Source organism: Lepus europaeus, chromosome X (genome assembly GCF_033115175.1).
Source record: "Lepus europaeus isolate LE1 chromosome X, mLepTim1.pri, whole genome shotgun sequence".
NCBI lineage: Eukaryota > Metazoa > Chordata > Mammalia > Lagomorpha > Leporidae > Lepus > Lepus europaeus.
The window spans coordinates 18,117,136-18,141,335 of NC_084850.1; the positions used below are offsets into that span (position 1 = coordinate 18,117,136).

The 24,200-nt window shown below is 42.1% G+C and overlaps 1 pseudogene; it reads right to left on the bottom strand.

Moving 5' to 3' along the window:
- Positions 1 to 1,868: 1,868 nt before the first annotated feature.
- LOC133752490 (large ribosomal subunit protein eL8-like) lies at positions 1,869 to 10,286 on the bottom strand (annotated as a pseudogene).
- Positions 10,287 to 24,200: the final 13,914 nt, after the last annotated feature.

Sequence of the window (24,200 nt, forward strand, 5' to 3'; positions counted from 1 at the left end):
AGTTTACTCCCATACAATAGATTCTTCTAAAAACTTCTTTGACTCCATCTGTCCTTTAAATGGACTTTGTGTCCTACTACCTCCTCTGTGCCCAGGGTCCTGCCCACGCAGGAAGTTTTCCACAGCAGCAATCGGAAGTTGCTGGGATCTCAGCGGGGCAGCCTCCCAATCTTCAGTTCCTGAGCCCAACACCCGAAGGCCCAAAGTGATTGTTCTGCAGCAGCAAAAGTAGGGTGGGGGACTGCTGCTCTCCGCCCGGCGTTTCCCGGGCTTCGATTTAAAGGGGCCAGCCGCTCCCCTCCCTGGGAAGTAGAGCGGCAACTTTGCTAAGTGACCGCCTCTTCAAAACAGAAGAGGGTGAATATGTAGAAACTGTAAAAATTTTAAAAATAAAATAAAATAAACCAAAATAAAGCGATCCAAGTTCCGGAGAAGAAGCCGGGGCTGATCTCAAGCTGGGCCTAGCCAGCTCCCGGGGTCCACTGTGGCTCTCCCTCAGTGAGGGACTGAGACCGCTGAATGCATCAGAAACGGCACGAAAGCTCCTTTCCCGCGCCGCGAGATGATTTCCTCAGTGGGGCCGCGACAGCTCCGCCTGCCAGAGACGGGCGGGCGGGGTGTGAGGAATCCAGCGATCAGCTAAGAGCCCGCCGGGCGTGACGCACCTTGGGGCGCTTAGTGTTCCCTACTAAGGGCTGGTGTCGCCGTTGTCCCCGCCGCCGCTTCCCACTACGCGTCTTTTTTTTTTTTTTTTTTTTTTCTGGTCGCTTTCTCCTTCCTCGGCGCTGCCCACCACATCCAGACCAGGAAGTGGGTGGGAAGAACGTGTCTCCTGCCCTCCTTGAGAACCAGGGTCCCGGACAAGCACTCCTGGGGCAAACAGAGCTATGCTCCGGAGGCCCTCTTACCCTTAAAGGCCCTGGCACGTCCTCCCTCCTGCTCCTCAGAGTTTGGCCTCAAAAAGCCATTCTCTCTCTCAGTTCTCCTTGCCCAGTGCACTGACTAGCCCTTTTGCCCTTTGCGCTTGTAAGGTTTCTAGACTTCATATTCAACTAGCTGTCCTTCAGTTATTAACAGCTGCCTCCAGCTAGATCAAGGTCATTTCCTTACCTTGCTCCTCCACCTCATCCTAGAATTTCAAACCATTCCAAAGACATTGGTATTCAGAACACTCCAGGACAGCAAGGAAACAACAAATTGTTTAGCACCTCAAAGTGTCAGGTATTGAATGCACATTTTCTCAAGAAATCCCCTCCATTAGCCCGCATTTTGCATTTTACAAGCAAGGAAACTGAGGCTTGGAGTAGACCTTAGTTATTTCCAAATGTTTAGAATCTAGAAGATCCCTTCCCTACCGAAGCTGACAGAAGTATGACCCTCAGGTTTTAACTGGTCTTGCAGCCCCTTCCCCCAATGCTCTTTCTCCTCTTGAGGCTGGAAGGCAAGTGCCAAATTTGAAAGAGAGGCACTGAGTGGGAGACACTTGACTCATCAAGTCTAGCTTCAGCAAAGGAGGTATTAGATATGGATTTCTGTCTGTGCTGGCTCTGAGCAGCATGGTCCTTGAGTGGAGACATGTGGCCTCTCTGTTTCTTCCTCACCTTTAAATTGGAAGTCATAACAATCACCTATTTGTTCAATGGGCCAAGTCAGAATCAAGAGCTAAAATGTCTTTGGCACTGACAAATACAGTGTACTGACAAGTACGGTGAGCTGTTAAAATTAGCTGACCCTGAGGCGAGAAAGCCAGATTTGAGGGCACCTTATCTGCCAGGGGTGCTGAGCATGACGCTTGTCGTCCCTTTGGCAGGAGGCAAGCCTGTTGGGAAGTCTTCTGACCTCCCTGGGAGCGGCCTCTGGAGCTGACTTCAGCACACTCTGGGAGCTTGCTGCTTCCCAGCGGGGACACTCACAGAATCTGTGGGAGTTACAATGCGCACCTGGCAGCCTGAAAGCCGCCAGATCGGCCAGACCGAAGCTGTCAAGAGCATGCCTCGAGTTCTGGTGTACCTGGTGACACTGGTTAACATGTGGATTCTACTTGAGTGTTCATCTAGCTTTCGTCTAGCTTCAAAGTGTGCAGTCAAGTGTAAATAGGTAGTATGGATCCTGGGTTCAAGGCACTCATTCTGGATGACTTGCACACAGGAGCATTTGGGAGCGAATTAAAGCAGCAACACCTCTGCCAAGTCTCCCAGGGGAAGCAGCCTGTACTCAATCTGGCCTTAAGTGTCTCTAGCTCTAGGCTGAAGGATGGACACAGCATTCTTTTTTTTCCCCTTGTAAATGCTGAAGCCTGAAAACTCAAAGTTTTTTTTTTTTTTTTTTCCCCACTGAAGTGTCTCAGTGCAAAGTGCTGAGGAGTAGTGGGCGAGTGAGTAAGTGAGTTCTGCTGTCGTCTTGACATGCATGCTTGGCCTTGGTCAGAGATGTCCTGAGGGATTTTGGGACAAGAACCCAAGGGCATCCTGGGATAATCAGTGGTTTCACGGTTAGACTACTGGAGCCTGGGGAACAATGACCCACGCTATTCCTACCTCAAAATGCCCTCTTCCCAAAAGGTTTTAAGTGACTCACCCACTGTGCCAATTGAGATTAAGGAGAATCCAGTCTGACTTCTTTACTCTATCACAAACATCTCTCTCTGTCTCCCCTTCCCTCTCATCTCTCTCTCTCTCTCTCTCTCTCTTTCCCTCTCTCTCTCTCTCTCACACACACATTTCATTTATTCATTTACTCACTAAATTATTCATTCTCTCAATTTCTCAAAAGTCCTGTGGTCAGTGCATAGAATTTTGTGTTACTTTGGGGAAGGTTTGAATCCACTCATTAACTTCCTGGCCTGGAACATGTGACAGAACTCTAAATCTCAGTTTTCACATCCGTGAAAGGAGATAAATAATGGTTCATATCTTTTTTTTATTCTTTTTATTTTGTTTTGTGTTTTTTTCAACTTCTATTTAATAAATATAAATTTCCAAAGTATAACTTTTTATTATAGCGGCTTTTCTCCCCATAACCTCCCTCCTACCTGCAACCACCCCATCTCCCACTCTCCCATCCCATTCTTCATCATGATTCATTTTCTTTTTTTTTATTAAACTTTTATTTAATGAATATAAATTTCCAAAGTACAACTTATGAATTACAATGGCTTCCCCCCTCACATAAGTTCCCTCCCACCCGCAACCCTCCCCTTTCCCGCTCCCTCTCCCCTTCCATTCACATCAAGATTCATTTTCAATTCTCTTTATATACAAAAGATCAGTTTAGTATATATTAAGTAAAGATTTCAACAGTTTGCCCCCATATAGCAACACAAAGTGAAAAAATACTGTTGGAGTACTAGTTATAGCGTTAAATAACAGTGTACAGCACATTGACAGAGATCCTACATGATATTTTTAAAAAATTAATTAATTTTCTATGCCATTTCCAATTTAACGCTAGGTTTTTTTTTTCCCATTTCCAATTATCTTTATATACAGAAGATTGATTCAGTATATAATTAGTAAACATTTCATCAGTTTGCACCCACACAGAAACACAAAGTGTAAAAATACTGTTTCAGTACTAGTTATAGCATCACTTCACATTAGACAACACATTAAGGACAGATCCCACATGAGATGTAAGTACACAGTGACTCCTGTTGCTGACTTAACAATTTGACACTCCTGTTCATGGCGTCAGTAATCTCCCTAGGCTCTAGTCATGAGTTGCCAGGGCTATGGAAGCCTTTAGAGTTCGCCGACTTTGATCTTATTCCTATAGGGTCATAGTCAAAGTGGAAGTTCTCTCCTCCCTTCGGAGAAGGGTACCTCCATCTTTGATGGCCCCGTTCTTTCCACTGGGATCTCACTCGCAGAGATCTTTCATTTAGGTATTCTTCTTTTTTTTCCTTTTCCATGGTGTCTTGGCTTTCCATGCCTACAATACTCTCACATCATGATTCATTTTCAATTATCTTTATATACAGAAGATCAACTTAGTATATACTAAGTAAAGATTTCAACAGACTGCACCCACAAAGACACACAAAGTATAGAGTACTGTTTGGGTAGTAGTTTTACTGTTAATTCGCATAGTACAACACATTAAAGACAGAGGTCCTACATGGGGAGCAGGTGCAGTGACTTCCATTATTGATTCAACAATTGACACTCTTATTTATGACGTCAGTAATCACCCGAGGCTCTTGTCATGAGCTGCCAAGGCTATGGAAGCCTTTTGAGTTCTCTGACTCCGATCTTATTTAGACAAGGCCATAGTCAAAGTGGAAGTTCTCTCCTTCCTTCAGAGAAAGGTACTGCCTTCTTTGATGGCTTCTTCTTTCCGCTGGGATCTCACTCACAGAGATCTTTCATTTAGGTCATTTTTTTTTTTTTGCCACAGTGTCTTGGTTTTCCATGCCTGTGAAACTCTCATAGGCTTTTTAGCCAGATCCAAATGCCTTAAGGGCTGATTCTGAGGAATGGTTCATATCATTAAGACTATAAGGTAAATTAAATAAAATAGGGCCTGCTATTGTGGTGCAGTGGGTTATGCCACCACCTGCAACTCCAGCATCTCACATGGGAGTTGCTTGGAGTCCAGCTTCTCCACTTCTGATCCAGCTCTCTGCTATGGCCTGGGAAAGCAGAAGATGGCCCAAGTCCTTGGGCCCCTACATCCATGTGGGAGTCCTGCACATATTTCCATGCTCCTGGCCAACCTGGACTGTTGTGGCTGTGTTTTTTTTGTGTGTGTGTATGTGTGTGTGTGTTTAGAATTATGTGTTTATTTGAAATGTAGAATTACAGAGAGAAAAACAGATAAGGAGGTAGGGAGGGGGGGAGAGAGAATCTTAAATCCACTAGTTTATTCCCCAAATGGCACAACAGCTGGAACTGGGCTGTAGGCAGCTTTATCTGCTATACCACAGCTGTAGCCACTGTTGTGGCCATTTGGGGAGTAAACAAGTGGATGGCAGGCCTCTCTCTATTTCTCTCTCCCTCTCTCTCTGTCACTCTGCTTTTCCAGTGAATAAATAAATCTTTAAAAATTAAATATAATGAGTGGAAAAAACCATGGCCATGGGGCTGGAGCTGTGGCATAGCAGGTAAAGCCTCTGCCTACAGTGCCAGCATCCCATATGGGTGCCAGTTCAAGTTCCGGCTGCTCCATTTCCTATCCAGCTGTCTGCTATGGCCTGGGAAAGCAGTAGACAATGGCCCAAGGACCCGCATGGGAGGACCTGGAGGGAGCTCCTGGCTCTTGACTTTGGATAGGAGCAGGGCCAGCCATTGAGGTCATCTGAGGAGTGAACCAGTGGATGGAAGATCTCTCTCTCTCTTTTCTCTGCCTTTGCCTCTCTGTAACTCTGCCTTTCAAATAGAATAAATAAATCTTAAAAAAAAAAAAGAAAACCATGACCACTCAGTGGAGGTTAGTTAACATGAATAAAATAAAATAACCTCTGATAAAGTAGCTTCTTCCATAATGTGTTACCTAGTGCTGTGGCACAGCGGGTTAAAGCCCTGGTCTGCAGTGCTGGTATCCCATAGGGGTGCCATTTCGAGTCCTGGATGCTCCACTTTTGATCCAGCTCTCTGCTCTCACCTGGGAAAGCAGTAGAAGATGGCTCAAGTGCTTGAGCCCTGCACCTGAGTGGTAGACCTGAAAAAAGCACCTGGTTCTTGGCTTTGGATCAGCTCAGCTCGGGCCATTGTGTTCATTTGGGGAGTGAACAAGCAGATGGAAGACCTCTCTCTCTATCTCTACCTCTCTCTGTGACTCTGTCTTTCAAATAAATAAAACAAATATTTAAAAAAGGGATAACTTTCTGACATACAAGTAATGTCATGTAAAATATTTCTTGTTGAAGAAAAAGTTATTAAGTCTCAGTAGTACGCCCTTTTTTAAAGGATTTATTTATTTGAAAAGCAGAGTTACAAAGAGGCAAAGGCAGACAGAGAGCCAGGGAGGTCTTCCATGTACTGGTTCACTCCATAGATGGCCACAACAGTCAGAGCTGAGATGATCTGAAGCCAGGAACCAGGAACTTCTTCCAGGTCTACCACTCAGGTGCAGGGCCTAAGTACCTGGGCCATCTTCCACTGCTTTCTCAGGCCATAGCAGGGAGCTGGATCAGAAAGGGAGCAGCCAGGACATGAGCCAGCACTCATATGAGATGCTTAGCCTACTATGCCACAGCAATGGTCCCCCAGATTTGAATTTGAAATGCATTTTACTGGAGGAGGTATGCTATAGATGGTATTCATTTATGGTTAAAATGAGATAGAAAATAGAATATTGAATCACAAGGAAAAGGCCATGTCAAAAACCACTGAACAATGAGAAAGATAACCCCCATGCTCATTTCCAGCAAAGTAAACTGATGTTTTAAAATCTGATAGGTCACTCCAGGTATCAATGACTATAAATATAGATCCTGGAAGCTTGAGGAAGGCTGCCATCTCTCTAAACCAGACAGAGGAGACAGTTAACAACAAAGTGTTATTTCTCCAAAATTATATTGAAAGCAACCTTCTGATCATACATCATGCAAAGCCAAGGATACTAAAGTCACATGGAGAAGCCAAACCACATAATTCTACTTGGTATTCAGGACAGAATCATATTTTTAGAGCCTTTGACCCTAACCCTGCTGTTTCTCCTCCACAGAAAGTCCAAAGCAAAAGAGAACTGATGTTGCTACATTCCCCCTGAGTCCAATGAGGCTGCTTATCCCAATACCCTAACTGAACAGAAATACGGACAGGACTACAATCACCTAATACCAATATAGTTTAGAATTCTCTCCTTTCCTCAAAAACATGTTCAGACTTTTTGACACAAAAAATATAACATCTAATAAAACTCAATAGAAATTATGCTTTGACTCAATTGAAAATCTCTTAAAGTTAGGAAGTCATTGATTCCAGAATGGGCTATCATAATAGGACATACAACCGGGGCTGGCACTGTGGTGTAGTAGGTAAAGCCTACTACAGTGCTAGCATCCCATATGGGCACTGGTTCAAGACCTGGCTGCTCCACTTCTGATCCAGCTCTCTGCCATGGCCTGGGAAAGCAGTAGAAGATGGCCCAAGTGCTTGGGACTCTGCACCTGCATGGGAGACCTGGAAGAAGCTTCTGGTTCCTGGCTTCAGATTGGGACAGCTCCAGCCATTGTGGACATTTGGAGAGTAAACAAATGGATGGAAGAACTTTCTCTCTGTCTTTCCCTCTCTCTGTAACTCTCTAACTCTCAAATAAATAACAAAAACTTAAAAATTCCAATCTGGGATGTTCTGCTTCAGTAATGGAGGGAGAAATATTAATTTATAATTATTTTAAATCAACATTCAAGTTAGAGGCAGCTTTACATGATCACAAGAAGTGAAGATCCTGGCACAAATCTCAGCCCTGCTATTTACTAGCTATGGGACCTTGGCAAGTTATTTAACTTCCTAGAAACCCAGCTTCCTCATTTGTGAAGATAGTTACATTGACAATTAAAAGGTTAATATAGGGAAAATTTTAGTACAGTGTCCAACACCTAGAATAAAGGTTGTAAAGCTCTTAAATAAACTTTCTCTGTGTCCATAAAATAACAACACTTGACATTTACACTTAGAAATTAAAAATGTACAGATGCTTTGGCTCACATTGTCACTGGGTTGGGGTCTCCCTGCATTTCAACCCCAGTTTTAAGAAATAATGCAAAGTACATATAAGAATCAAAAAAAGTTGTAGTTTGGGTTTTATGGTATCAGCCGCACAGTTGTTTATCAGGAAACAACAAAAAAAGTTGGTAGTTTCAGTTATCTATTGAGTGGCCCTCTCTGCAGCATGAATCACAATACGTAACAACTCCATGGTTCTTTTCCTCATTAGCCTATGAGCTCCTCCAGGAAGAATAAAAACTGTGTCCTTCTCCTCACTGGATCCCCAAAATGGGATCCCAGACTATGCTTTGCATATGTGATATAAAAGCAATTATTTTTGAGACAATAGATTATTTTTGGTGCCCAATGGCATATGGCAAAAAGGAGACTTAATATCATGGGGATTCTGAGCAGAGGGACATTAGGCTAAGATAACTCAGGCTGGCACTAATATGGTGAAATACTAGAGAAAACTAACTTAAAAAAGAAAAAGGTTTATATTACCCATAGTTTTGGAGGTTCAAGTTCTAGAGCAGATGACCCCATTGGTTGGGCCTCTGTGAGGCCAGTGGATGACAATGGTGGAACAAGTGCAGAGGAAGGATCATATGATGAGCCTGGAAGCAGAGAAGAGATTATGCCCAACTCAGCGTTTTATAATAACCTTTTTGTGAGAACTGCCTTCTGAGGGCAAGCCCCATGACCTAAGGACCTCCCATGATGCCCACTCCTAAACACCATAATCAGATTAAGTTTCTACTCTTTTAGTACCATGAACTGATGATTTTTGGGTTTAAACATCTGCATGAATTTGGGGGCCAAATCATATTCAAAACATAGCAACATTCAAACCACCCTGAAAGAGTGTGTAAATGGGCCATACCTGGTGCAAGTGGAAGAATTTCAAAATATGCTCCCTCAGAAATGCAAAGGGAATTGGAAACAGTTGTTTACAGATGAGATGGAGCTATAGAATGGGACATAAAAACATGCATTTTTGTGATTTCTTTGCAAATCCCCAAATGTTTTTAACAGCATTGTCTTACCTTGGCATATTTCACAAGTTAAAGCCAGCCAGCCTTTTGCAATTAGAGATACTAATTTCTTCTTTGTGAAAATGGAGACTTCACACCTTTAGGTATCTGACTAGTGCCTTTGCTATCAAATGTTTAAAAACAGAAGAATCCATTCACAGCAGCAGCCTGAGTAACCAGCCATCTTCAGATGTCCATGCTTAGAAAGGAAGCAAGGCAGGTCAATTTGGGTTATAAAGAAATAACATAATAAGGAAAACCCCATATGAATGGGTGATTATGACACTGGAATGTTAGGATGAAAGTAGAGAAACACATTTTTACTGAAGGTATTAATCAGAAAAGGGAATAACACATGATTTAAGTTATGCTTCATTTTTTAAATCAGAGAATCTCTCAAGTTTACATTTTTACTGCAATAAAATAGATATAGCATAATGTTTATTATTTTAACCTTTTTTGGAAGAAGATGATTTTTATTATTTTATGTACAAAAATCTCAACAATGTATATTTGTCCTGGGTTCATGGACTGTCTTTTTTTTTTAAGATTTATTTTATTTATTTGAAAGAGTTAGAGAGAGAGGTAAAGACAGAGAGAGAGGTCTTCCATCTGCTGGTTCACTCTCCAGACGGTCGCAACAGCCAGAGCTGCACCACTCCGAAGCCAGGAGCTTCCCCCAGGTCTCCCACATGGGCACAGCGGCCCAAGAACTTGCGCCATCCTCCAGTGCTCTCCCAGGCCATAGAAGAGAGCTGGATCAGAAGAGGAGCAGTCAGGTCTCTAACCGGCACCCATATGGGATGCCGGCGCTTCAGGCCAGGGCCTTACCTGCTATGCCTCAGTGCCGGCCCCGTGGCCTGTTTTTCAGCCTTTTCCTTTTCTAGCTTGGCAAGGTAAGTTAAAGTTTAGATCAGTACGTTGCCACCCCGGTGACAAGGGAGCTCCTCATATGCATTGTTGTTGCTCCTGATGTCTTCTATCAGCTTAGCCAGAGCACCTTTGCCTTCTGAGTTCACTTGTGTGAAGGCAATGGTGTGGCAAGTCTTCCTATGGACCACATGCCCCCACCTGGCCTTCTGCTTGATGAAGCAATAGGGGACCCCTATCTTATGACACAGAGCAGGCAGAAGGTCGACCAGCTGGATGGTATGGTGTAGTCACCTCCAAGGTAGTCACTACCTCCAAGGTAGTGACAATATTGACTGCTGCTTGGAGGACAGGTGGCCTCTTAATGACAACATTCCTTTGCCAGCAGCTTTTTTCTCAGGTCAGGCTATCAGTCTCTGCTTCTTCTTTTGATAGGTGTCTTCCTGTGGGCCAGCTTCAGTTGGTGAGTAGCTGAAGGTCTGGGTGAATTGCAGGACACACTTTCAGCAGCTTATAGAGGATAACCCTTTGCTGCTGCAGCCAGATATACCTGAATCATTTGACAAAGCGGGTGAGGGGCCTTTGGGTCTGGATGCCCTATCAAATGCCCAAATCCTTGGAACTTTTCTTAAACAGAAAATTTGAGATTTCCCACTTTCTTGACCTTTTGCTTCTTTATGATATTGGGAACTGGGCCTACCTTTCCATTGGCCTACTTTCCCTTTGGCATCTTGGGCAGATAGAAGACAGAAAGGGAAATGTCTATTTTAACCGTTTATTCATTTATTTATTTATTTATTTTTATTTTTGACAGGCATAGTGGACAGTGAGAGAGAGACAGAGAGAAAGGTCTTCCTTTTGCCGTTGGTTCACCCTCCAATGGCTGCCGCGGTAGGCGCGCTGCGGCCGGCGCACCGCGCTGATCCGATGGCAGGAGCCAGGTGCTTATCTTGGTCTCCCATGGGATGCAGGGCCCAAGCACTTGGGCCATCCTCCATTGCACATTGCACTCCCTGGCCACAGCAGAGAGCTGGCCTGGAAGAGGGGCAACCGGGACAGGATCGGTGCCCCGACAGGGACTAGAACCCGGTGTGCCAGCGCTGCAAGGCGGAGGATTAGCCTAGTGAGCCGCGGTGCCAGCCCTATTTTAACCATTTAAAAATGTACAGTTTAGAAGCATTAAGTCCAAGCAGACTTTGCAAAGTTCATGGAAAATAGAATTAAAGATGATATGCATTGCCCATGAACTTTCTGAAGTCCCCTCACACATTTACATTGTTATGCAACCATCACATCATCAATCTTTTTTTTTTTTTTGACAGGCAGAGTGGATAGAGAGAGACAGAGAGAAAGGTCTTCCTTTTTGCCGTTGGTTCACCCCCCAATGGCTGCTGCGGCCGGCGCATCTCGCTGATCCGAAGCCAGGAGCCAGGTGCTTCTCCTGGTCTCCCATGCGAGTGTAGGGCCCAAGGACTTGGGCCATCCTCCACTGCCTTCCCGGGCCACAGCAGAGAGCTGACCTAGAAGAGGAGCAACCGGGATAGAATCCGGCGCCCCAACTGGGACTAGAACCCGGTGTGCAGGCGCCGCAAGGTGGAGGATTAGCCTGTTAAGCTACGGCGCCGGCCCACATCATCAATCTCAAGAAATTTTTCATCTTATCAAACAGAAACTCTGCACCCATTAAACAGTAACTCCCCATTTCACACTCTCCTCAGACCCTCTTTTCTGACAATTCAAGATATTTTATATAAGCAAAAATCATATAATATTGGAGCCAGCATTGTGACTTAACAGGTTAGCCACCACCTGTAAAACTGTCATACTATATGGGCACCAGTTCGAGTCCCAGCTACTCCACTTCTGATGCAGCTCCCTGATAATGCACCTGGGAAAGCAGTGGAAGATGGTCCAAGTGTTTGGGCCCCTGTATCCACATGGGAGACCAGGAGGAAGCTCCTGGCTCCTGGCTTTAGCCTGGCCCAGTACTATACATTTCAGTCATTCAGGAAATGAACTAGTAGATGGAAGATCTCTTTCTCTCTCTGTATCTTCCCCTTAGCCCCATAACTCTTTCAGAATAAATAAATAAAGTTTTTTAAAGAGTCATACAATATTGATACTTTTGCCTTATTCTTTTAGCAGAATGTTTCAGGTTTCATCAAGGTTACAGCATCTATCAATTATTTTTGAAGGCTGAATCACATTCCACTTTATATGTATATGTATGTATATATATGCATATATATATATATATATGTATAGATGTTTTGCTTATTCGGCAGTTGATGGACTCTTGGTTGTTTCCACCTTTTAAAGAAAACTTTGAAAGGGAAAGAGAGCAAGCAAGTAAGAGAGAGCGAGCAAATGCTACTGTTTTACTACCTAAATGCCCATTAGGCTTGGGTATTCAATCAAGGTCTCCCATAGTGGCAGCAGGAACACAATCACTTGAGCTATTGCTATTGCTTCCTGGAGTCTGCATAAGCAGGAAGCTGGAACCAGATATCCAGCTTAGATACTTGGATAATGGGATACAGTGTCTTTACCAGAATCTTTTTATTTTTTTACCTTTTTTGTAATGAATATAAATTTCCAAAGTACAGCTTAAGGATTACAATGGCTTCCCCCCACATAACTTCCCTCCCACCCGCAACCCTCCCCTTTCCCGCTCCCTCTCCCCTTCCATTCACATCAAGATTCATTTTCACTTCTCTTTATATACAGAAGATCAGTTTAGCATATATTAAGAAAATATTTCAACAGTTTGCACCCACATGGAAACACAACATGAAAAATACTGTTTAAGTACTAGTTATAGCATTAAATCACAATATGCAGCACATTAAGGACAGAGATCCTACATGAGGAGTAAGTGTACAGTGACTCCTGTTGTTGACTTAACAAATCGACACTCTTGGCCAGCGCCGTGGCTTAACAGGCTAATCCTCCACCTTGCGGCTCTGGCATACCGGGTTCTAGTCCCGGTTGGGGTGCCGGATTCTATCCCGGTTGCCCCTCTTCCAGGCCAGCTCTTTGCTATGGCCCGGGAAGGCAGTGGAGGATGGCCCAAGTCCTTGGGCCCTGCACCCACATGGGAGACCAGGAGGAGCACCTGGCTCCTGGCTTCGGATCAGCGAGATGCGCCGGCTGCAGCGGCCATTGGGGGGTGAACCAACGGCAAAAAGGAAGACCTTTCTCTCTGTTTCTCTCTCTCACTATCCACTCTGCCTGTCAAAAAAAAAAAAAAAATGGACACTCTTGTTTATGGCATCAGTAATCACCCTAGGCTCTTGTCATGAGTTGCCATACCAGCATCTTTTTTTTAAAAAAGGATTTATTAATTTATTTGAAAGGGGAGTTACATATGGGGAGTTACAGAGAGAGAGGGAGAGATAGAGAGAGAGTGAGATCTTCCATTTACTGGCTAACTCCTCATATGGCCACAATGGCTGGGCCTAGACCAGGGGGAAAGCAGGATCCAGGAGTTTCATCCAGATCTTCCATGTGGGTACAAGGGCCCAAGTACTTGGGCCATCCTCCATAGCTTTCCCAGGCCACAGCAGAGAGCTGAATCACAAGTGGAGCAGCTAGGACTGGAACTGGCACCCATATGGGATGCCAGCATTGCAGGTGGTGACTTAACCCACTGTACCACACTGCTGGTTCCTTAACTGGCATCTTAATCGCTAGGCCAAATATTCATCCCTTCTGTTTTTAAGAAAATTATAGACATTTTAATTGGTGTTAAATGGTATCTCATTTTGGTTTTGATTTGCATTTCTAGAGGAGTATCTTTTCATGTGCTTGCTGACTATTTGTGTATCTTCTTTGTAAAAACATATAATCCAGCCCTTTGCCCCATTTTGAATTGGGGTGTTTTTTGAATTGTAGAAGTTTTTAAAAGCATATTCTTAATATTCATGTCTTGTGCAAATATTTTCTCCCACTCTGTAGGTTGTCTTGCTTTTGTTTCCTCCTTCAGCTTTATTGAAATAGTTTAAAATTACATTTCTATTTTTTTAGGACTTCAGTTGCTTTTTTCCATCTGACTTTGGAAAACTGATTACACTAAATGAAACACAGTTGTCTAAGTGACATAGTATACAAAAATAACATCTTGATTTCTGTAAAAATGCATTTGTCAGCAATTCCTGAATAGCTCCAAATTATACTAGCTGAGTGCTGATGTTTACTCTGGGTTTTAGGTTTAGTCTTTGAAAAAATGTGTTCTAAACTTCCCCACTTCCCCATCACCCTCTGTATGTCCAGCATCAACTCTGTGATGAAGTTGTTCCTGTTAAGGTTTTTATCTTGATTTCTCTCACATAGCCATTTTTTAAAAAAATATTTCATTTATTTATTTGAGAGGCAGAGTTACAGAGAGAGGGAGAGAGAAAGAGGTCTTCCATCTGCTGGTTCCCTCTGCAGATGGCTGCAATGACCAGAGCTGAACTAATCCAAAGCTAGGAGCCAGAAGCTTCCTCCGTGTCTCCCACATGGGTACAGGGATCCAAGCACTTGAACCATCTTCCACTGTTTTCCCAAGCCATAGAAGAGAGCTGGATCAGAAGTGGAGCAGCTGGGACTTGAACCACCACCAATATGGAAAGCCAGCGCCACAGGCAGAGGCTTAACCTGCTATGTCTCAATGCCGGTCCCTCATGCAGACATTAACACGCATGTTTATCTTTTCATTTTGTTTACTTCCATTCAACTGTAAGTTCTGTGAGGGCCTGATACAGATGTTATTTGATGTGATTTAATAATCACTGAGATCAGACAATCCAAGATCATCATTATTTTAAAATTAAAGTTGTTTATGGAAGTCCGTGGACACTTCCAGGATTGGGTTTACCTCCTACATCGAAACATATTCAAGAAACCCAGGAGGGGCTCACTGGCCTGACTCAGCTCTTCTCATTTGAGAATCCCTGTTCACCAGTGGTGTAGAAAGGAAGTCCTTTAACAAAGTGCTGTACACTATATCTCTACCAAACTAAGCATAATTTTTTTTTGGTTTGTAGTTGAACAAATGCAGTCATTTTCCCCACTTGTTTCCTCTTTTCACATGACAAGTAAAGCTCACTGACCTGTGAATATCCTCTCTCTGCCAACCTTTGGCCAGTGAAAAGGATTCAGAGAAAAAAAATTACAATGATCAATCAGAAAAAGGAGGGGTGACAAAGGAAAATAGTTAGGCTGCAGCTTCAATTGTGTATTCCCATGCAAGGTGCCCCAACTGAAGGCCATACTAACAATTGACTCATCTTGCTGTAGTTGATGGTGACATGAACAGTTTCACCAGAACTTCACATTGGGACAGTCTTCTTGAATGTGTCCATGTTCTCCACTTCTGCTCATTGGCATGGTCAAAGTCACAAGCCAGATGGCCTGGCTTGCCAGAGTCGTAGCAGGATTGTTCTTACTCTGTCTTGGGATCCTTGTAGTCCTGGGCAACACGGCTACCTCGCCCACTTTTATAGCAGGCTTCATTCCCCTAAAGATCACAATCCTTTGCAAGATGATCAGACTCAGCCCTGTGATAACAGATGTCTGTAAGAGGCAAGGAGACAAATGGTAAACCTCCACCCAAGGTAAAACCTCCTCTGCTCCAGCAATCCTGGGCCCAGAGGCCACATTATCCACATTTGAAGCACTTGTTGCTGCCCAGGGCTGCAGGGAAGTCTTTGGCAGGTGAGTGGGATGGCAGTGGCACAAACTCAGAGGCAGGCCCACAGAAGGTAGCTTACAAGGTAATAGCTGTTGATTTTCAGGATGCTTGCCTGTGTCACATGTGAGTCTACCTCTTTTTGCTGTTTTGATTGTATTCTTTGACACACAAATGTTCTTAATTTTGATGAAGTCAAATGTATTCATTGTTTTTGTTTGATGCCTGTGCTGTTGGTGTCATGTTCATAAAGTCATTCCAAATCAGATATCATGAAGATTTTCAGCAATACTTCTAAGAAGCTCCAGTTTTAGGTCTTACATTTAGGTCTTTGATCTATTTTTTACAGTTATGAAAGTAATGTGTAATAATATATTAATAATGATGCTGATGACATATTGAAATCTTTAAAATGTATTGTAGGGGCCGGGATTGTGATATAGTAGGTTAACTCAATGTTGTGACAGAGCCACCCCATATCAGAGCATTGGTTCAAGTCTAGGCAATTCTGCTTCTGAACCAGCTCTCTGTTAATATACCTGGGAAAGCAGTAGAGGACAGAACAAGTGCTTGGGCCCTTGCCACCCATGTGTGAGACCAGGATGGAGATCCTGCCTCCTGGCTTCAGCCTGCCCCAGCTCTGGCTATTGTGGTCATTTGGAAAGTGAGCCAGAAGATAGGTTTCTCTTTCTTTCTCTCCCTCTCTTTCTCTTTTGCTCTTTCAAATAAATAAATAAATAAACATTAAAATATATTATAAAATAGAAAAATGTAAGTCAGAATATTTGTTGAATCCTCAATGTTCAGAAAATGTATTTTAAAAAATGTTTTAAAAAATTAAAAATTTATTTGAAAGGGAGAAAGACAGACAGAGAGAGATCTCATCCACTGGTTCACTCACCAAACAGCTGGAGTCGGGCCAGACTGAAGCCACAAATCTAGACACTGAATCCAGTCACACATGTGGCTGGTAGAGCTCCAAGAACTCAAGCTATCATCTGCTATCTCTCAGGGTGGACATTAGCAGAAAACTGGAATCAGAAGTAGAACCAAGACTCCAACCCAGCCACTTCAATATGGGTGCATCCAGGAGGTATCTTTTTTTTTTAAGATTTATTTATTTATTTGCAGGAATTACACAGAGAGAGGAGAGGCAGAGAGAGAAAGAGAGAAAGGTCCTCCATCTGCTGGTTCACTCCCCAGTTGGATGCAATGGCCAGAGCTGTGCCAATCCGAAGCCAGGAGCCAGGAGCAAGGAGCTTCCTCTGGGCCTCCCACACGGGTGCAGGGGCCCAAGGACTTGGAACATCTTCTACTACTTTCCCAGGCCACAGCAGAGAGCTGGATTGGAAGAGGAATGGCTGGGACTCGAACCAGCGCTGTTATGGAATACCAGCACTGGAGGAGGCGACCTTACCTGCTAAGCCACAGCACCGGCCCAAAAGGGGTATCTTAAGTATGGCACCAAAAGCTTGTGTCAAGAACTCAATTTTTTAATCTTTTATATATTTATTTAAAGTGTTTTAATTATATGAATCAAAGCTGAATATATAGAAACAAAGAATAGAACAGTGGTTACCTGGAATTGGGAAAGGAGAGAAATGGTAAAATATAGGTTAAAGGATACAAAGTTACAATTACAGAGGATGAATAAGTCTAGAGATCTAATGTATAGTTAAGGACTATAGTTACAATTATAGTTATAATATTATAATTTCATAAAATATTATATATCCTATATTATAGCTATAATTATATAATTGATAATGAATATGTTACAGTTAATATTCTGTCATATGCTGAAATTTGTTAAGAGAATAGAATTTGGGTGCTCTTAGCATACACACAAACACACACACACACATAAACACAAGAAAGTTGGAGCAGGCTTTTGCTTTGTGGTTAAGATGTAAGTCAGGATACCCAGGGGCGGAGCCAAGATGGTGGAATAGTCCGGGAAAAGTTTCCCAATAGTCCGGGAAAAGATAGTTTAATAAAAGTGGAGTTACTGTAGCCTCAGGAAAAGACTCAGGAAAAAACTGCAGAGGAAACTCTTCCGGATCTAGTGGATGTGACACAGAGGACCTACGGGGAGAGCAAGGTCGCCCACCGCGTGGAAGCCGAGCCGTGGGAGTTGAGCCACAGAGTCTGCAAGCCAGCGCTGGAAGCGGAGGTGAGACAAAAACCTCAGTAACCCGAGACATTGGCGGGGAAAGGCAGAACGAGGCCTGAGGACCCACTGGGTAAAGTTCATCAGGATGACTGGAGGAGAGAAAAAATGAATAAATAAGGGGAACCGGCACAGACACTAGCCTCTCTCTCCTCTCACCTTACAAAGCCGAGCAAGACAAAGAGCAGGCGCCATTTTATGTATGCAAAATGGCGCCACCTTTTAGCCAAGCAGAAAAACCTGACTCTGGTGGGGAGAAATAACAGGAGGTTAGGATCTAGTGAAAGTGTGTGGAGCTAATGATCTGAGACTGTGAAAATCCAAGGGGGGAGTGAGAGAACTCACCGAGGACACAAACTCAGTAACCTCGGCAACCTGGTGAGAGACTGCAGAGAATTTGAGACCACACTGAGGGCTGCATAAACTCTTTGTGTGGTCCCAAGGGTAGATTTCATACATTTCACAGAGGCCAGATTTCATACATCAACTACCCTCAATTCCACTCAGCTGTGCAGAATTACTTCCCAACTGAGTCAAAAAAAAAAAAAAAAAAGAGCGAGTGAGCAAGACAACAATCTGGGTGAGTGACCTTTGGCACACCCTTAACCCTGAAGAACCAAGCAGAGCTCTCTGGCCACACCCATCACAGCCTCTAAGGATCCATCAAAAGCAGACAGTCCACTTAATCTAGAGTCATAGTATTACAAGAAAAAGCACCACAGTGAAGGAACCAAAGAATATCTCCAATATTCAAAACAAACGCAGAAACCGAGGTAACAAGAACAAGGAAGACACTATGATGCCCCCAAATGAACAAGACACCCCAATTCAAGATTATGAAGATGATGAGATAGAAAAAATGGAAGAAGCAGATCTCAAAAAATTGATAAGAACATTAAGTTCTCAAAAACAAATTCTTGAACTACAGAAATCCTTAATGGACAAGATAGAAAATCTCCCTCGTGAAAAAGCAATACTAAGGAGGAATCAAAATGAAATGAAACAACTAGTAGAACATGAAACTGTGATAGTGATAAGAAACCATAATGAAATGAAGAATTCAATAGATCAAATGACACATTAGAGAGCCTTAAAAACAGAATGGGTGAAGCAGAAGAGAGAAGATCAGACTTAGAAGACAGAGAACAGGAAAGGAAATAGGCAAACCAAAGAAAAGAAGAGGAAATTAGAAATCTAAAAAATATTATCAGGAATCTACAGGATACTATTAAGAATCCCAACATTCGGGTTCTAGGAGTTCCTGAAGGCATGGAGAGGGAGAAAGGATTAGAAGGCCTTTTTAGTGAGATACTAGCAGAAAATTTCCCAGGTTTGGAGAAGGACAGAGACATCCTAGTACAGGAAGCTCATAGAACCCCTAAAAACATGACCAAAAGAGATCCTCTCCACGACATGTTGTAATCAAACTCACCACAGTGAAACATAAAGAAAAGATTCTAAAATGTGCAAGAGATAAATGTCAGATTACTCTCAGACGATCTCCAATTAGACTCACAGCAGACTTCTCATCAGAAACCCTACAAGCTAGGAGGGAATGGCGAGACATAGCCTAGGTACTAAGAGAGAAAAACTGCCAGCCCAGAATATTATATCCTACAAAGCTCTCATTTGTGAATGAAGGTGAAATAAAGACCTTTCACAGCAAACAGAAATTGAATTTGTCGCCACTCGTCCAGCCCTGCAAAAGATACTTTTAAAGATGTGTTACACACAGAAACACAGAAACATGGTCACCAATATGAAAGAAGATAAAGGAAGGAAACCTCCCAGTAAAAGATCACAGGAAACTCAAAGCATATATTAGAAAATATCTTTGGCAAATGGCAGGGCAAAGTTATTACTTATCAATAGTCACATAGAACGTTAATGGCCTGAACTGTCCAGTTAAAAGACACAGATTGGCTGATTGGGTTATGGAACAAAACCCATCTATTTGATGCTTACAAGAAACACATCTTTCCAACAACGATGCATACAGACTGAAAGTGAAAGCCTGGAAAAATATATACCATGCCAACAGAAATGAAAAGAGAGCGGGCGTAGCCATCTTAATATCGGAAAACATAAACTTTACCACAAAAACTGTTAGGAAAGACAAAGAGGGGCACTATATAATGATTAAGGGATCCATTCAACAGGAAGATATAATGATTATCAATGTATATGCACCTAATTACAGGGCACCGGTTTATTTAGAAGATTTGTTAAGGGAATTAAAGGGAGACTTAGACTCTAATACAATAGTACTGGGGGACGTCAATACTCCACTCTCAGAGATAGACAGATCAACAGGACAGAAGACCAACAAGGAGACAGTAGATTTAAAAGACACTATAGCCCAAATGGATCTAACAGATATCTACAGAACATTTCATCCTACACAGAAAGCATTTACATTCTTCTCAGCAGTACATGGAACCTTCTCTAGGATTGACCACATTCTAGGCCATAAAGCAAGTCTCAGCAAATTCAAAAGAATTAGAATCATACCATGCAGCTTCTCAGACCACAAAGGAATGAAGTTGGAAATTAGCATCTCAGAATCCCTAGAGCATATGCAAACTCATGGAGATTGAACAACATGCTCCTGAATGAACAATGGGTCATAGAAGAAATCAAAAGAGAAATCAAAAATTTCCTGGAAGTAAACGAGGATAACAGTACATCATACCAAAACCTATGGGATACAGCAAAAGCAGTGTTAAGAGGAAAGTTTATAGCAATAGGTGCCTACATCAAGAAATTGGAAAGGCACCAAATAGATGAGCTTTCAAGTCATCTCAAGGATCTAGAAAATCTGCAGCAAACCAAACCCAAACCCAGTAGGAGAAGAGAAATAATTAAAATCAAAGAAGAAATCAACAGGATTGAATCCAAAAAAAACATTACAAAAAATCAGCCAAACAAGGAGCTGGTTATTTGAAAAAATAAACAAAATTGACACCCCATTGGCCCAACTAACTAAAAAAAGAAGAGAAAAGACCCAAATCAATAGGATCAGAGATGAAAAGGGAAACGTAACAACAGACACCACAGAAATAAAAAGAATCATCAGAAATTACTACAAGGACTTGTATGCCAGCAAACAGGGAAATCTATCAGAAATGGACAGATTCTTGGACACATACAACCTACCTAAATTGAGCCAGGAAGACATAGAAAACCTAAACAGACCCATAACTGACACAGAAATTGAAACAGTAATAAAGGCCCTCCCAACAAAGAAAAGCCCAGGGCCAGATGGATTCACTGCTGAGTTCTACCAGACATTTAGAGAAGAACTCACTCCAATTCTTCTCAAACTATTCAAAACAATCGAAAAAGAGGGAATCCTCCCAAATTCTTTCTATGAAGCCAGCATCACCTTAATCCCTAAGCCAGAAAAAGATGCAGCTTTGAAAGAGAATTACAGACGAATATCCCTGATGAACATAGATGCAAAAATCCTCAATGAAATTCTGGCCAATAGAATGCAACAACACATCAGAAAGATCATCCACCCAGACCAAGTGGGATTTATCTCTTGTATGCATGTACGGTTCAATGTTCACAAAACAATCAGCGTGGTACACCACATTAACAGACTGCAGAAGAAAAACCATATGATTCTCTCAATAGACGCAGAGAAAGCATTTGATAAAATACAACACCCTTTCATGATGAAAACTCTAAGCAAGCTGGGTATGGAAGGATCATTCCTCAATACAATCAAAGCAATTTAAGAAAAACCCACGGCCAACATCCTATTGAATGGGGAAAAGTTGGAAGCATTTCCATTGAGATCTGGTACCAGACAGGGATGCCCACTCTCACCACTGCTATTCAATATAATTCTGGAAGTCTTAGCCAGAGCTATTAGGCAAGAAAAAAATTAAAGGGATACAAATTGGGAAGGAAGAACTCAAACTATCCCTCTTTGCAGATGATATGATTATGTAGTTAGGGGATCCAAAGAACTCTCCTAAGAGACTATTGGAACTCATCGAAGAGTTTGGCAAAGTAGCAGGATATAAAATCAATGCACAAAAATCAACAGCCTTTGTATACACAGGCAATGCCACGGCTGAGAAAGAACTTCTAAGATCAATCCCATTCACAATAGCTACAAAAACAAATACCTTGGAATAAACTTAACCAAGGACGTTAAAGATCTCTACGATGAAAACTAAAAAACCTTAAAGAAAGAAATAGAAGAGGATACCAAAAAATGGAGAAATCTTCCATGCTCATGGATTGGAAGAATCAATATCATCCAAATGTCTATTCTCCCAAAAGCAATTTATACATTCAATGCAATACCAATCAAGATACCAAAGACATTCTTCTCAGATCTGGAAAAAATTTTATGCTGAAATTCATATGGAGACACAGGAGACCTTGAAGAGCTAAAGGAATCTGTACAAGAAAAACAAAGCCGGAGGCATCACAATACCAGATTTCAGGGCATACTACAGGGCAGCTGTTAATCAAAATAGCATGGTAGTGGTACAGAAACAGATGGATAGACCAATGGAACAGAATAGAAACACCAGAAATCAACCCAAACATCTATAGACAATTTATAGTTGATTAAATATCCAAAACCAATCCCTGGAGTAAGGACAGTCTATTCAATAAATGGTGCTTGGAAAATTGGATTTCCACGTGCAGAAGCATGAAGCAAGACCCCTACCTTTCACCTTACACAAAAATCCACTCAACATGGATTAAAGACTTAAATCTATGACCAGAAACCATCAAATTATTAGAGAGCATTGGAGAAAGCCTGCAAGATATAGCTACTGGCAAAGACTTCTTGGAAAATACCCCAGAAGCACAGGCAGTCAAAACCAAAATTAACATTTCGGATTGCATCAAATTGAGAAGTTTCTGTACTTCAAAAAAACAGTCAGGAAAGTGAAGAGGCAACCGACAGAATGGGAAAAAATATTTGCAAACTATGCTACAGATGGAGGGTTGATAACCAGTATCTACAAAGAAATCAAGACACTCCACAACATCAAAACAAACAACCTACTTAAGAGATTGACCAAGGACCTCAATAGACATTTTTCAAAAGAGGAAATCCAAATGGCCAACAGACACATGAAAAAATGTTCAAGATCACTAGCCATCAGGTAAATGCAAATGAAAACCACAATGAGGTTTCACCTCACCCCAGTGAGAATGGCTAACATTCAGAAATCTACCAACAATAGATGCTGGCGAGGATGTGGGGAGAAAGGGAGACTAACCCACAGTTGGTTGGAATGCAAACTGTTTAAGCCTCTATGGAAGTCAGTCTGGAGATTCCTCAGAAACCTGAACATAACCCTACCATACAACCCAGCCATCCCACTCCTTGGAATTTATCCAAAGGAAATTAATGTGGCAAACAAAATAGCCATCTGCACATTAATGCTTATTGCAGCTCAATTCACAATAGCTAAGACCTGGAACCAACCCAAATGCCCATCAACAGTAGACTGGATAAAGAAATTATGGGACATGTACTCTATAGAATACTATACAGCAGTAAAAAAACAATGAAACCTGGTCATTTGCAACAAGATGGAGCAATCTGGAACACATCATGCCTAGTGAATTAAGCCAGTCCCAAAGGGACAAATATCATATGTTTTCCCTGATCGATGACAACTAACTGAGCACCAAAGGGGAAACCTGTTGAAGTGAAAGGGACACTATGAGAAACAGTGACTTGATCAGCTCTTGTCCTGACTGTTGATGTACAATGTAATACTTTATCCATTTTAGTATTTTTTTGTTCTAGTACTAGTGGTTGAACTCTGTAAATAACACACAATTATGCTTAGGTGTTTAAATTTTAACTGAAAAGTGATCCCTGTTAAATATAAGAGTGGGAAAAAGAGAGGGAGGAGATGTACAATTTGGGACATGCTCAATCGGACTTGCCCCAAATGATGGAGTTAGAAACGTACCAGGGAATCCCAATACAATCCCATCAAGGTAGCATGTACCAATGCCATCTCACTAGTCCAAGTGATCATCTTTATTTCACAATTGATCACACTGATAGGTGTAAGAGTCAAAGGAATCACACAAACAAAACTAGTGTCTGCTAATACTAACTGATAGAATCAAAAAGGGAGAGAACGATCCGACATGGGATGTTGGAGACACAGCAGACCCATAGAATAGCACATGTCCTAAATAGCACTCTGGCCTCAGAATCAGCCCTTAAGGAATTCGTATCTGGCTCAAGAGCCCATGAGCGTATTTTAGGCATGGAAAGCCAAGACACTCTGTCAAAAAAAAAAAAAAAAAAAAAAGAAGACCTAAATGAAAGATCTCTGTGAGTGAGATCCCAGTGGAAAGAACGGGCCATCAATGAAGGTGGTACCTTTCTCTGAACGGAGGAGAGAACTTCCACTTTCCACTTTGACTAAGACCCTGTCGGAATAAGATTGAAGTCGGCAAACCCTAAAGGCTTCCATAGCTTTGGCAACTCATGACTAGAGCCTAGGGAGATTACTGACGCCATAAACAAGATTGTCAAATTGTTAAATCAACAACAGGAGTCACTGTGTACTTACATCTCATGTGGGATCTGTCTTTAATGTGTTGTCCAATGTGAAGTAATGCTATAACTAGTACTGAAACAGTATTTTTGCACTTTGTGTTTCTGTGTGGGTGCAAACTGATGAAATCCTTACTTAGTGTATACTGAATCGATCTTCTGTATATAAAGATAGTTGAAAATAAAAAAACCTTAGTTTTAAATTGGAAATTGCATAGAAAATTAATCAGTTCTTAAAAAAATA